This window comes from Sceloporus undulatus, chromosome 6 (genome assembly GCF_019175285.1).
Source record: "Sceloporus undulatus isolate JIND9_A2432 ecotype Alabama chromosome 6, SceUnd_v1.1, whole genome shotgun sequence".
Classification (NCBI taxonomy): domain Eukaryota; kingdom Metazoa; phylum Chordata; class Lepidosauria; order Squamata; family Phrynosomatidae; genus Sceloporus; species Sceloporus undulatus.
This window is the reverse complement of record NC_056527.1, coordinates 138,590,916-138,605,545: the sequence shown is the minus strand read 5'-3', so window position 1 is coordinate 138,605,545 and position 14,630 is coordinate 138,590,916. Positions and strand designations below refer to the sequence as shown.

The following is a 14,630-nucleotide window of genomic DNA, read 5'->3' as shown; positions in this document are numbered from 1 at the left end:
TTGTCGGCACAAGAGGCTGCCTGTTCTGTTTCAAATGCTAAGCGTGCTTGTGAGTGGGACATGTAGTTTGCTGGCACAAGAGGCTGCCTGTTCTGTTTCAAATGCTAAGCGTGCTTGTGAGTGGGACATGTAGTTTGCCGGCACAAGAAGCTGCCTGTTCTGTTTCAAATGCTAAGTGTGCTTGTGAGTGGGACATGATACTATTTACAGTCGCGTGGGGGCGCGAAATGTTTTCTTCTTCCTAGGGGGGGGATGACAGAAAATAATTGAGAAGCACTGGCTTAGCTCAATTGCTGCAAACTGAATTCAAAGTGCAAAGACATTTTCCACTCAGGGCTTGTTGCCACTATGGTTTAAACCGGATCTCTATCCAGGCTAAACGGGCATGGTTCCCACTTAATTCAAATCCCTGAAACGATTCGGAAAGGGGGGGCATGTTTTTTACCCATTTTTACCCATTTAACCTGTGACAAAAATACGTTGGTAAAATGGGGTGTTTGGGGGGCCTGAATTGATTTATTTGGAAGTGGGAACCAAGTGGAATCGAATTGGATTCGAATCTGCCTTGTTTCCCACTGGCAGCGGCTTTCCTGGTCATAGAATCATAGTATCATAGTATCATAGACCACAAGGGCCATCCAGCCTCTGTTTGAAGACCTCTAAGGAAGGAGAGTCCACTACACTCCGAGGGAGTTTGTTCCACTGTTGAACAGCCCTTACTGTCAGGAAGTTCCTCCTAATGTTGAGGTGGGATCTCTTTTCCTGGAACTTGCATCCATTGTTCCACATTCTAGTCTCTGGAGCAGCAGAAAACAAGCTTGCTCACTCCTCAATACAACATCCCTTCAAATATTTAAACAGGGCTATCATATCACCTCTTAACCTTCTCTTCTCCAGGCTAAACATACTCAGCTCCCTAAGTCGTTCCTCATAGGGCCCTTCACCATAACTCCATGCTTCATCCTCAGTCCTCCGTCCTCCTGGTCTGCCTTTCTCCTTCTGCCCTGGTTCCTCCACCCCCAGTATGGTCAGGAAGGACAGAAGGAGGCATGATGAGGAAGATGCGGCTGTTGCTTATTGCACCGATTCTTGAAACTGGTGCAAACATAGTGGGAACCATGCTGTTTGCCGAACTAGTTTCAGGAATCGGTGCAAAAAGCAAATCAAGAGATAAGTGGGAATGAGGCCTCAAATTACTCAGGGAGAGGAGGATGAAGATACAAAATCTCGCTTTTCCCAGTCGATGTGTTCTTTCTTATGAATAACCTATGACTTCTTGACCACACTCTGGTGTGGCTTGGCTGCCTGTGCTCTGGTTTTCATCTGTTAAATTTTGGAGGGTATGAGTTAGCAGTGTGCTCTGTATCAAAAGGTTGACAACTAAAAATAGCTGTTAGATGCTATGACAACAAGAATTAAAAATTAAAATAAAATAAAACCTTCTTTAAGTTATTTCCACCCAACTTGCTAATTAGTCATCCAATGCTGGGCATCGAGAAAACTGGGAGGACTTCAGCTGAAATCAAAAAGCCTGTAAGTGCTTCATTTACCAGCAGAAAGCAGCTTCAAAGCCTTCCCTTCCACTTAGATTTTAAGCAGCTCTACAAAAGAGCATTGATTTGGGGGTTAAATTGACTGATTTTATTCATAGCCAGCTCATGTGGTTTGTTCAAAAAAGACAAATTGTGCACGATTGCAAGCTGTGGATCAGTTTTGATAAAGCAAAATCTTATTCTCTCACACACCTTTTTGTTGTTCCTTTCTTTTGCTTTCTCTCTTTTCTGTTTTGTTCTAAATATTTTCTGTACTCATAATTTGCTATTATTTGGTCCCTGCCTGGCCAGAGAAGGCATTTTCACAGCGTGTGAGCCTCTCTTTGCAGGGCAAGTATTATATTTTCATACCAATTATATCAGGAGCAGAAATCTAAAATTTCCCTGTCTCCTCTGGGCTCCTGCATAGTAAATAGTCAATTTTTTTGTTTGCACATTTTATGTTTATGCAAATTGCCTATTGACTCCAATTTAGTTGACAGATATAATAATAAACATATGTATCAAGTACTAAGCACTTGTGATAAGGATCAGGTTTTAGCCCTCAGGTGCACTGCGGTGGCAGCTGTTATGAAAAGTACTGTATGAATGCACTTTAAATATATCTCATGCCAGGAATGTTTAAGTCTTTTGTACAATGTCGCCTTGCCTTGTCTACCCAGGCAAGGAAGCACTTGGATGCCAGCTGTGCTGCTAAGTGCCTTTGCCTATGAAAAGTGAACGTCTCTCTCCTCTTCTTTCTGCCATAGCCATGACCATTGTGTTGGCAATGTCTACAGAAAGACCAGAAGATAACCAGCTTTGACTGCCCCTTCCTAGCTTTGCTGCTTATTTGGAGTGTGTTCATTCCAGTCTCCCTGGTTGTTCAAATGCTGAAGACATTTGAGTTGGTCAATCCAACAAGAGTTTTGTGTGTTTTAAAGACAGGTGGGAATTTTTCCAAGTAACAGTTAGGTCCAACGCAAGATTATCTCAACATATTTTTGCTGTCTGAACCAGAGAAACAGCACATACAAATTAAGTTGCATAGTATCAGCATGGTGTAGTGGTTTGAATGTTGGACTGAGGTTGCTGGGAGACTGGGGTTCAAATCCTTGGTTGTCCATGGAAATCCAGTGAGTAATCTTGGCTCAGTCTGACCTTCATAGATACCTCCTTTGAACAAATTCTGCAAAGAAAACTCTATGATATGGAATCATAGAGTTGGAAGGGATCCCACAGGCCACTAAATCCAATCCTTCATCCCGTGCAGGAATTTCAGCCAAAGCATGCCCTGCCAGTTGCTGTTAACCTCCTCGTCTCTAGGGAATTGGTTTGAGTGCCAAATTGTTCTTACCATCAAGAAATTCCTTCTAATTCTCAATTGAAAAATCTTCTCTCCTGTAATTTTAAACATTTAGATCCAGTCCTACCCTTTGGGGCAATAGAGGACAAATCTGCACCATGAACTGGAAATGACTTGAAGGCATACAGCAAAAACAATGGTCCCCAAAGCCAAATGTATTCTTATTGGCACATGTGCACAAAAATCCTACAAGCACTTTTTGTCCAACTCAGGCAATCTAATAAATAAACAAAGTAATAAAAAGTTAATGAAAGAAATATCTATCAGCCTTTCCCAACACTCAGACTCTGCTTTTGAAGGCAGCCCCTTTTACTTAATTGGTAGTGTCAACCCTGGCCCAGCCAGGCCAAGAGAAGGAGTCTTGCTCTCTCACATCTTGCCTGATGCAGTAAAAGGCGGTGAATGGAAGTCATCCTGGGAGAGGAGGAGACAAATGCTATTTGTTTCTGGCCAGGGGTGTCACTAGGAGGGTGAGAGGAGTACAGACCACACTGGGTGCTACCCTAAAGGAGGTGACTATCACTGTTCCCCAAATGTCTGCCTTTCAACAGGAATGGGCTCTGGTGTCCACCCATGTCCCTTTAAAACCCTGGAGCTCAGCAGAAGAGAAGGCCTGAGTGAGGTGAGGCTCAGTGACAGGAGAAAGAAGAGGTCTCAAGTTTCTTTGGTTGTTTTACTCTTTTCAATTTTTTCTTTAAAAACATCATATCTTAGCAAATTTTCACTTTGATCATAGGAAGCTACCATATATACCCAACTATAAGTCAACCTCATATATAAGCTGAGGGCAGATTTTGGAACCAAAATTATGACTCATGGATAGATTGAGGTTAAAACCTAATGGCATTTAATGAAAGATGTAAAGGACAAAGCAAAGGAAAATAATGCCAAAGAACTTACAAAGGCATAACTATTTGCACTCATACTAAACGCTGGATGGATGAGAGAGTAGAAGGGAGTCAGTGCTTCCAGGGCAGATTAAACTCTCGCTTTTCACTATATATATAATATATATTTGAGGTTAAAATACAGTACTTACATATACCCATGGATAAGTTGACTCAGGTTTTTGGCTATTGGTCCTTGCTGCCCTGACAGCTGTCTCAGGTGTAGATGTCAGACAAGTAAGATCAGAGTCAGGCCTGCTCCAAAATGATCCAAAATCCATACATTCTGGAGCTTGCAATACATTTCACAAAAGAACCAGTACATTTTTGACAATATTTGAGACCTATGCAAGGAAAAAGCCATACAATTCTAAAGAGTGCACCGACATGCCTTAGTCATTGGGTCCATGTTGTACATAAATGAATATATTTCTGATATATACACAAAATTATATCTGGATGGAGAACAAAAAAAGTTGTCATGGCACCTCAGTGGAACTAGCTTGGAGAAGGTAAAAGGAGGACCCCCATGATCCTGAGCTTGACAAATTCCTGAACAACTCCATCGAGCAGCATTTCACCAAGGAGTGAATAGCTTTCTTCATGTCTAAAGAAATCAGACATGTTGCCTGTAATTTCAGGGATTCTAACAATATTAATTGGTACACATCCCCTATTTTCATTTACCCAGTGGCAGGCCTAAGCGTTGATAATTGACGGATTGGCAGAATGATAGCTTTGATCATTTACAAATTGAAGCTATATCCTGTTTGACCCTGAGCGCCTTCCATAAGATGCAAAGTATTCTGAAATCTCATGTTTTGCAGTGCAACGGAAAACTTCTCAGTACCTGTCAGGATTGGGCCTTAGCTAATACACAAACCAATACTTGCTCTCTCCTCCCCATGGCTATGCCAATCTGTTTCTTGTAATAGGGGTTTGATTTTGGTTTTTTTATTCTTTTTGCATTTCATTTGCAAGTAACAAAAAAATAATAATTACAACCAACAAATCACTGCCCTTAGGGAATTTCGTGGATTGCATCCACCCCCACAGGCTTTGCAATATGCATTTTAGAACAGAAAATAGAAGGAAAAGAGAGGGAATGGTACAGCTCAGCTTCAATAAAGATGTTATCAGATGCTGATGGAAATTGATTAATGAACTTTTAATTGCAGTGAAGTCTTGTAGGCATGGAAGGCAATTGGTGGCCTGGAAATTAAAATCTTGTTGTCTCTAGGGAGGAAGTCCCTGCTCTTAAAAAAAGGGAGGAACTGCCTTGCTCTGTCTATGAGCAGCACATACTTTTGTAGGTTGGCAGATTGGCTCTAGATTGTCCAAAACACTGTATCTCCCTATATGAGATGACCTGAATTTTACGATCTTCAGTGGACATCCTACCATTACAGAAACATTTGGTGAGGACATAAAACAGAGTCTTCTTGGTGGCTGCTCTCAGGCTATGAATCCTGTTTGAGTTTTCATTAAAACTTTAAAGGAGTGGTCCACAGGACTGAATCTATTTTGGAGATAGGGTTCAACACCTTGAATTAGTCATTCAAAATCCAAACAAAAACCTGGAGTGGATTCACCATCCCATTGACCTGGGAGCCCTCGGCTAGCACTATCCCCATTACAGTGAATTCCTTGCTTGTGGCTGTTCTGAGAGGGTTTTGTTCCAGGGTAATGATTGATATTTTTTACATCAAATTGTGATGCCGCGGATATAGATTTTATTTTTATTTTTTGGTCATTAACTGCCTTCAAGTCAACTTTGACTCATGGCAGCCCTCCAAGTCACTCTCTCATCAACCGTTCTGCTCAGGTCTCACAGACTCAGAGCTATGGATTCCTTGAATGAATTTATCCATCTGGAATGTGATCTTCTTGTTTCCTTCTGCCACGCCTTATTTTCTTATCTAGTGAGTTCTGTCTTCTCATGATATGGCCAAGGTAGAATAGCCTCAGGTTCATCATCCTAGTTTCTAAGGAAAGGTATCACCTGATTTGCTTTAGGACTCAACTATTTTTCTTTTTAATAGTCCACGGTTTCCGTAGAACTATTCTCCAGCACCAACTTTCAAATGAATTTATTTTTTCCCTCTCAACTTTCTTCACTGTCTACATTTCACATCCATACACAGAGATGGGAAATATGATGGCTTGAACTATCCTAATTTTATTGTGCAGCAACATACCTTCACAGGTATCTGTTTGGTTACCATTGGTCCAAAACATACTGCAGAAGTAATCCAGTTTGAGATTGCTTTAACTGCCCTGTCTCAATGCTAGGGAATCCTGGGAATTGTAGTTTGTTCTGGCACCAGAGCTTTCTGACAGAGCAGGCTAAATGTCTCATAAAACTAGAGTCCCCAAAATCCCCTAGTATTGAGCCAGGACAATTAAAGTGGTCTCATACTGGATTATTTCAGTAGTGTGTTTTGGACCATTGTTTTAATATTTCTAAATATAGACACTGTATTTAGCTGAACACAGCTATAGCAGAAAGGTGAAAAGTGAAGACTATTTCAACTGTTCCCAGACTTTGACTAGACATTCTCCCAAAGCTATTAGTCCAGGCATGTCTTCCCCAGTTGAGGGACAGAGCGTAGGACTGGGAATCTGTTTTTGTTGTAGAAATAAACAGTTGTGACACAGATGACGATGCAACACAAAGTTTCTGAGCCAAGAGCTTTGGATACCCGATTCATAAACAAGATCTAAGTGCTTTGTTTCCCACAGTCGCAGGGAGGCAAAAAAGCAGACGTGTTAGCAAACACATTAGCTTAGGGACCACATAACCCATTTAGCACATTCGGCTGTAACTACAGCTTCACTCTATTTGCTCCTCTTGTCTTGCCTCTGTAGGAGCTCCCAGGTGCGTGTTTTTTAACTTTTATATTTTTAACAGCACAGTCAAGTGGGAAGTAATTAAATACATGGGGCCTCCCACTGTCAGCTTAGCAACTATGTTTTGCCCATCCAGATTTAGCAGCTCACAAGAAGAAAGATTTTATTTTAATCATGTAGGTTGTTGGGATTTATTTTTCCTCATTAAAATTGAAGATAAAACCTGACCTGTTTGTGCTTGGCTCTCCTTCCTTCCTTCCTTCCTTCCTTCCTTCCTTCCTTCCCTCCTTTTCTGCACTGGCTTCACCTTCTATATTGCATTCTTTCCCTGTATCTTTGAAGCCCCCATTTCAGATACAGATCATCTTCCATTTTTTCTGAACTGGAACCGCCTACCATATCTGTGTTGGTATATGCCATGAGAGCCCTCCATCACATGATAGTGCACCAACACTGCCTGCACAACACATGCACATAGACAGAGAGGAGCAGGCAGGCTTGTTCTCTGCCACCTCAGAGGGTAGGGCCAATCTAATGATTTGACGCTGCAAGAGAGTAGGTTTCGATTGAACATTAGAAGGAACTTCTTGACAGTGAGAGCAGTTCTGCAATAGGAACTAAATGCCTAGAGAAGTGGTGGGGTCTCCTTCTCTGGACATTTTCAAAAAGAGGTTGGACAAGTACTTGATGGAGATGTCTAAATTGGAGTTCCTACACTGAATGGCAGGTTGAACTTGACAGCCTTTGGGCTCCTTCCAACTATGATACTATGCTTCTCTTCTATGATGCTATGATTAAGCTTCAAGTCTCTTTGACAGTAAAGCAATGTTCGGGAAATGTGGATCTTAGGCCAAATTTAGCCTCTCAAAATATAATACCAAATCCTTTCAACTATCAATGCATACATTAAAGAAAGGCATGAAAAAGTGGAAGCTACAGCAGTAGCACTTGGCATCAGGATGTTTCTTGACAGGGGACCTAGTCCTAGCTCAGTGAAGAAACTATAAATAAGAAATGTAGGACATCCATTTGAAAAAGAAACATCTTAGACTTCCCTCAGGTGTAGCTCAATCATCCCCTCCTCAAGGTTGTACCTACAGGTGGGGATTAAGGTATTGCCCCTGAAATAAAAATTCTGCCCCCTCCAGTTAATTTTTCCCTTCATTCCCCAAATTTCGACCATTGTAGTAATTTAAAACTTCAGGCCCACATTTAGAAATAGAGTTTGGTCAGCCTTCCTTAGAGTCTCCTTCCTTAGAGGTCTTCAAACAGAGGCTGGATGACCATCTGTTGGGGATGCTTTGATTGTGATTTCCTGCATGGCAGAATGGGGTTGGACTGGATGGCCCTTGGGATCTCTTCCAACTCTACAATTCTATGATTCTAGCCAAAGAAAAGGGGGAAGCAAAGTGACCAAGGGAATATGAACACAGCAAGCATGAGAGTGGTAAGTGGTGGTGAATTTTAATATCTCACTCTCTACAAGGGTAGGCATTCAGAGACTGGAGAAAAAAATAATTTAGGGCCAGAATTATTACTTAGGGCAGGCACTAACTGCATTTTGCACACATCCCATTCTTAAGCATTGCTGCATCTTCTAAGGACAGTAGCTCATGAAAGCATCACAGAAAGGAAGGGGACAATACTAGCTGTTGCACTTTGTAATTTGAGCATGAAATAACCGCTCTTTGCAAAATAGTCCTTTGGGTGGCCCAGACACTAATCCGAGCTGTAACATATAACTGTGAATTCCATACTGCTCTGGGTAAAGGATATAAAATATATGGAGAGCTTTAAATAAAACCCTACATTTGAATGACTACATCAAGCCACTGCTCATGTCTCTCATCTCTCCCCACCCTCTACACCATACCACCCGTTCCCTGCTACTTTTAAGATTCTTGTTATTTACTTGTTGATTGCAAATCGGCAAAGGCAGAGAAATTGGCACTTATATGTCTCCTGCTCCAGTATGCTTTGCATAAACAATGTTGCTGGGTTTTTTTAAAGCATATACCTACTTAATGTTATATTCATAAAGAATAGACATTCTAACGCCACACTGCTGGGGGAAGAGAATGAAATAAACCTCACACATTTTAGCAAACAGTACGTTTCATGTAGGCAGGCATGAAGGGTGTAGCTAAAGGACGTTTCTTTGAGCTGCTGGGGTCTGTGCAAATAGATTATCAAGTGTTTTGTCCAAAGACTTTGTATGTGGGAGATTGCAACCCTGATGCTTCCTGCCCAAAAGCAAAAGCGCATAGATAAAAGACAAAAAATAACCACAACAGCAAAAGAAATTGGAATTAATACCAATTGTGCTTTTGACACCCATGTGGCTTAGCCAGAGGAAAAGGTAGGATGCTACTCCAGTCAGTGCCAGATCCCAGAGAAATGTGGTTTGGGGCTAACAAAATTCAAACATGTACAAACACACAAGTCTACATATCTACATGTATGTAGCCAATAACCTAGGTATTGCCTAGAGCAGTGATTTCCAAACTTTGGGTCTCCAAGTGTTTTGGACTTCAGCTCCCAGATGCCGCAGTTAGCATGGCCAGCAGTCTTAAATTCTGGGAGCTAAAGTCCAAAACATCTGGAAGACCAAAGTTTGGGAAGCACTAGCTAAAAGTATGAAAAATGCATTTATGTTATAACAGTTTAAACATTTTGGAGAAGTTTAATACTGTTTTAACTGCCATGGCTCCATCCTATAGAATCCTAGGATTGTTCATTTGATGGGTTATTTACAATTATATCTGCTAGAAGAATGTTATTCACTCCCCTGAACCACTGCAATAGTGCTCCATAGCACAATATTCTAGGCACATCACCAAACTACAGATCCCAGGATTCCTTACATTAGAGTAATGATCATTAAAATGGAACCAAGCTGCTATAACATTTTGTGTAGATACACGCAGAGGCTTAAGCTGAATCCATGCCTTCTGAATCATTATCTCTTTTTCCCCACAATTACTGCTTTTTCCCATAGTTGCCATTAAAAAAAGTACTCATCTCCCTCTTCAGTTTCCTTCCTTCTCTCTCCCTCCCCTCACTCTGTCTTTTTACCAGCCACAGGGTGGAATATGAATCCTCTTTGGTACAATAGCATGTCAGATTCCTTTCAGTTTCAAACACACTCTCTTTCCCACTCCTTCAACCATTCTCTTACTTAGCAGAGAATTTGCCTTCATTAAAATTAGGCCTCATTTCACACTCATCTCTTTCTGCCTCTCTCAAAAATTGAATGCAATTGTCATCATGCCTGGGCTTCTTTAGATGGAAACAGAATCCTCTTCTCGCTCTCTCTCTTGATACTTTTATAATCAAATCTATCTTCTCACCAAAAAATAAAAAAGACCAAAAAAGACACTGTCTGCTTACTCGCTCACCTTCACGTTATCCCACTTTCAAGCCAAGGCTGCCTTCCCTTTGGCGACCTTGTTACTCCTGCCTCCTTTTTCAGTCCTCTTTTTTAATTGAAAGGTTATTTCATTCCTAATAAAGAAATAAGGTATTGTTCCCCCATTAATATTCTTCTAAAAGAAAAAAAAGCACTTAGCTTAACAAGTCTTTCTTCTCTTGCTCACCTTGATGCCAGTTGGGATTGGGATGTTGAGGAGGGGAGGAATGCCATTAACAGAAGGACTCTCTGGGAGTTGCTGAGAAAGTCAGAGCTGCAAGTGAGACTTTGTGCATAGCAGTGGGGAGGACTGGGAAGGGGATAATTAATTGCGTGCCTCTTTCAGTGGTTCTTGTAGTCCTTGCCAAGATAGCAGAGGATAGTCTGTGCTGAAGTGTGCAAGGCAATTCTCCACTTCATGATGCACTGCCCAGTTTTTAAGGTAATGGTCTAGCAGCCCTACCTCACTAATTTGGGATAATACAGGGATACTCTCAGGATCTGCGTGTGCCAGAAGTGACTACAAAGTGCCCAATTGTCTATAAATCTGGCATGATGATTTGTGCAAATTCCATTTTGCACCATTTTGGATGTCTGTTTCCTGAGCCAACTACAGTGACTCCAATAAATTACAGCAGTCATATGAACAGCCTTTGTATTGAGTTGTGAGGACCCTAGTTCTCACAAATGGTGCTGCCATGATGACCAAGAAAATGGTCATCACACAATCCTGCTGCAGTGTGTGCATGCCTTCAAGTTGTCTGTCAACTTATGGTGACTCTATAAATTTCATAGTTTTGTTTTTCTTAGGCAAGGGTATGTTCTACAAACTACTGTTGTATACTCTAGCACAAAACAGACTGGTAGATATATACTGCTAAGTATTTGATACATGTATCCCAGCTGCATGAGACTGTGGAGATTATCGCACTGCGTTCTGAGAACGTTCCGTATAATCACGTGATGAGAACGTTCCTGGGACGGATATTACCGCATTAGTAATCAAAACGTGATCAGAACGGCAGTTTACCGCACTGTGATTACTTTTTCTTGAAACCGTTCTCAGAACGGTTGGCTGTATTACGTTTTGTGGGCTGTGTTCTGATGACGTCGCCACTCAGTGGTTGGACGGCTTGGGAGAGGCGCTGCTCCCAGGAAAGAGGGAAAAGGGAGGCTTGGCTTACTGAAATCCCTCACCCTCCTTCCCCATAGGAATCAATCCAAAAACGGAGGTTAAAAAAGAGCAGTGAGCCCTATGGGTCTTCCTCTGGGGAGGCAGAGGTTGCCTGGCTATGGGGATATCCTGCCATCTCTCTCTCTGCCCTCTTTCCCCATAGGAATCAATCCAAAAACGGAGTTTAAAATCTCTCCCAGATGCAGACCCAAAGGGCTCTCCTCTGCTCCTTTTAAACTCAGTTTTTTGGATTGATTTCTATGGGGAAGGGAGGTGGGGGATTTCAGTAAGCCTAGGGACTCTGGCCGGGAGAGTGCTTCTCAGCCTCACTGAGAAGTCTTCCCTCCGAAGATTCTCTTGGGAGGGAAGGAAGGCAAGCGCCCCCCCCCCCCATCTTGTCTTCCCTCCGAAGGGAGTCCGAGGATTCTCTTGGGAGGGAAAGAAGGCAAGCCCCTATAAAACGTTGGGGCTTCATATGCTGGCATATGTTTGAAGAAAATAGGATAAAACCTATGTAACTTGATGGGCCAAGGGCAGAGTCCCCTCCTTGGCAGCCTGGGCTTTAAGGGAGCTCCACTGAGGTCCCTTCAAGCGGAGGGAAAGGGAGGGGACTGGACCAAGGGCAGAGCCCCGGCAGCCATTGCAGCTCTTTAAACCGGTTAGAAAAGAAGAGTCCTCTGCTGTCATCCCATTTCCCTTTTTTGGCACCTTGACACCCTTTTGCTCCTGTGTGTGTGCATGTAATGTGTGCCTTCAGGTTGTGAGCTTCCCTCCCCGCTTTAACTCTTGTCTGGCTCTTTGCTATGGAATTCTGGGAGTTGTTTGCTTGTGTGGGCGGGGCTAGCATAGCAGACTCCATCTTGCAAGGAAACAGACTCCTCCCCTTATGTTCTCTCCCACATGCACTACAAACTTACTCAGGCAAGTGTGGTATAACTGTACCTTTAATAAGAAAATAGCTTTGTATCCAGTAGATGATAACTCAAAACATAAAGTCCAGTCTTCAAGTCAGACATTCCCACTTCCCATCATGACATGGCTTGTTTCCCAAAGCTTCTCTTGTGGACTCCACCACTCGTTCTCCAAATCCTCAAAGTCTCTGGTTGTCCCTTCCCCAGAGCCCACAAAAGCCCAGGCTTCCTCCTCTCGAGGGTTCTGTTCCCTCTCCTCCTCTTGGGGCCTCTGCTTTGGCCATAGGGCCCTTCTTGGAAGAGGCACAGGGACTCTGTCCCTCTCTGGCCTCCTTAAAGTTGGATTACCCCTGCGTAGTCTTTTCTGTCCCCAGTGACCTGCCATGGGAATCTCGTGGCCAACCTCATCACTCCCCTCTCAGGGCCAACGGTACCCCTAATGTTTTCTGGGTCTTCCGCGTCCCTTTTTGGAGGAACTCGGTAAACAGGTCTCCTCTTAATTCAAACCGGCCTTCCCCGCTGCCTCCTCTTGCACCTGTCTAAGGCTTCTTTAAAGATGGATCATCCTGCTGCCAGGCAACTACCTGGGCTCTTCTCACTCCCGCCAATTGACAACACAGCCCACAGCTCCCCTTCCAAACTCTCTGCCTCCCTTAACAACTCACGCCAACCGGCCAATCTCTCCCCAAAGGACTTCTCCTCTCAAGGAGGTACAACTCCCACCTTCAACCTTTGTTCTTCCCTCCTACTCCACTAGGCCAACCGCCTTATAGGGCTTAGTCCCCATGTAGCACGTACATCACCCATTGGGCCCCTGGCTTCAGGTACCTCTCGCACCAAGGTCGGTTACACCCCTAGTCTACTAAAGCCTCCCCTTTCATTTTTCATTCTCCGCCTCCACCACCCGTGTGGTGAGGGTTTTCCACTACCTGGTAGCTTTGCCCAGCGTCCACCCAGGAACATTCTATACCGGGACAATGTCGACGAATATGCCTCCACCCACATGCAAACAGACCACCGGACGATGAGCCGTCCCCTTAGGGTCCGCTTTTGGGTCCTTTGAGTTCGGCTTGCTCTGTTTCCCAAGTGCCTCTTCCTCCAATCCACTATGCATCCCCGCCAGGGTTGGCTCAAGTCCTTCCCTTGCGATAGAACCCGGCTTCCTCCTGGCGAATAACTCTGGACATCGTCGGGGCCGCACCAACTCACTCTCCTCCGCTGCGGTAAAGGCTCATTAAAGTTATCGCCATCTCCAAATCTTGGGATGATGGCAACGCACCCACTTACGTGCTGGAAGTGCAGAGCTCCCAAAATTGTTCCACTAGACCAACTCGGCTACCTCTCCTGCTGACCCCTCTGTAGGTTTTAACCATCGCAAGCCACAGGCATGCACCTTCTGTCCCAAGGTCTCGGGTGCAGGCCCGGTTCCACTGTAAGTCCTCAGTCTAAGCGATTGTTTCCTCAGATGTTAATGTTGTAAAATTGTCCTTTTACCTTTTGGTAATCCTTTGCCTCTTCGAAGGACTTGTGTCTACGGGCTTCTTGTGCCGGTCTGGTTAGACACGAGTCAAATCAGGGCCCACTGTTCCGTGGCCATTGGGCCGCGGCTGCCTCTCTCAAACGTATTAAAAAATGCTTCACATCATCTTGGGGTCCCACTTCATGAGTTTCAGGGAATTTAACCTCTCCGTCCCCATCAACGCCCGCGCTGTTCCCTGTTGACCCCAGCCGCTGAGCTTGCCACAGATCGGCCAACTTCATGACCAATTGTTCTTGGGCTTGCTGCTGGGCACTGAGACCTGCTCAAAAACCTGGCTTGTTGGGAGGACATATGTTGCGGAGAATTGCTGCTGCTCAGAAGCAACGGATAAACTGCTCTGTTTAGCCCTTGGCCCCGCCCTAGAGTCGGGCCCGCATTCCCACCAACCCCCCAGAGAGATGACAGGCGTGAGGGTGTCCAGGTGGCCTGTCGAGAAAAGAAATCAGCATTAGCATGGAGAAGACCCTGTCGATGACAAATTGAGAACGCATATGGCTGCAAGGCCATGTACCAACGCGTAATTCGGGGATTTGTGTCTTTCATGGAGGCTATCCAGGTCAAAGGTGCATGGTCTGTTACTAACTGAAAGGGTGCCCCCCACAAGTAATACCGTAGTGCTGTGACAGCCCACTTGATCGCTAGGGCTTCCCTTTCTATCGCCGCATACTTTTCCTTGGCCGGTTTCAACTTCTTACTCAAATATAAAACTGGATGTTCACCATCCTCCCACACTTGAGACAAAACTGCTCCTAGTCCCTTATCCGAAGCGTCTGTTTGTAGGACGAAGGGCTTAGAAAAATCGGGGGCCCTCAGAACCGGAAAACTACACAAATATTCCTTCAACCTCTCAAAGGCCTTCTGTTCGACTGCTCCCCACCTAACCCGTCGAGGCTGACCCTTCCGAGTCAGATCTGTCAGCGGACTGGCAAGATGCGCGAAATGGGGAATGAACCTTCTATAA

At 44.0% G+C, this 14,630-nt stretch overlaps 1 protein-coding gene across 2 annotated transcripts in view; it reads right to left on the bottom strand.

The window, feature by feature from the left end:
- Positions 1 to 14,630, bottom strand: part of OPCML (opioid binding protein/cell adhesion molecule like) — a 916,982-nt gene that overhangs the window by 752,595 nt on the left and 149,757 nt on the right. The window contains exon 1 of one of the 2 annotated variants that reach the window (XM_042474624.1): positions 10,232 to 10,305. The exons of the other annotated variant lie outside the window; for it this stretch is intronic. The gene's annotated coding sequence lies outside the window, so the exon portion shown is untranslated. Of the gene's footprint in view, positions 1 to 10,231; positions 10,306 to 14,630 lie in introns of those variants that run through there. 2 annotated transcript variants of the gene reach the window in all.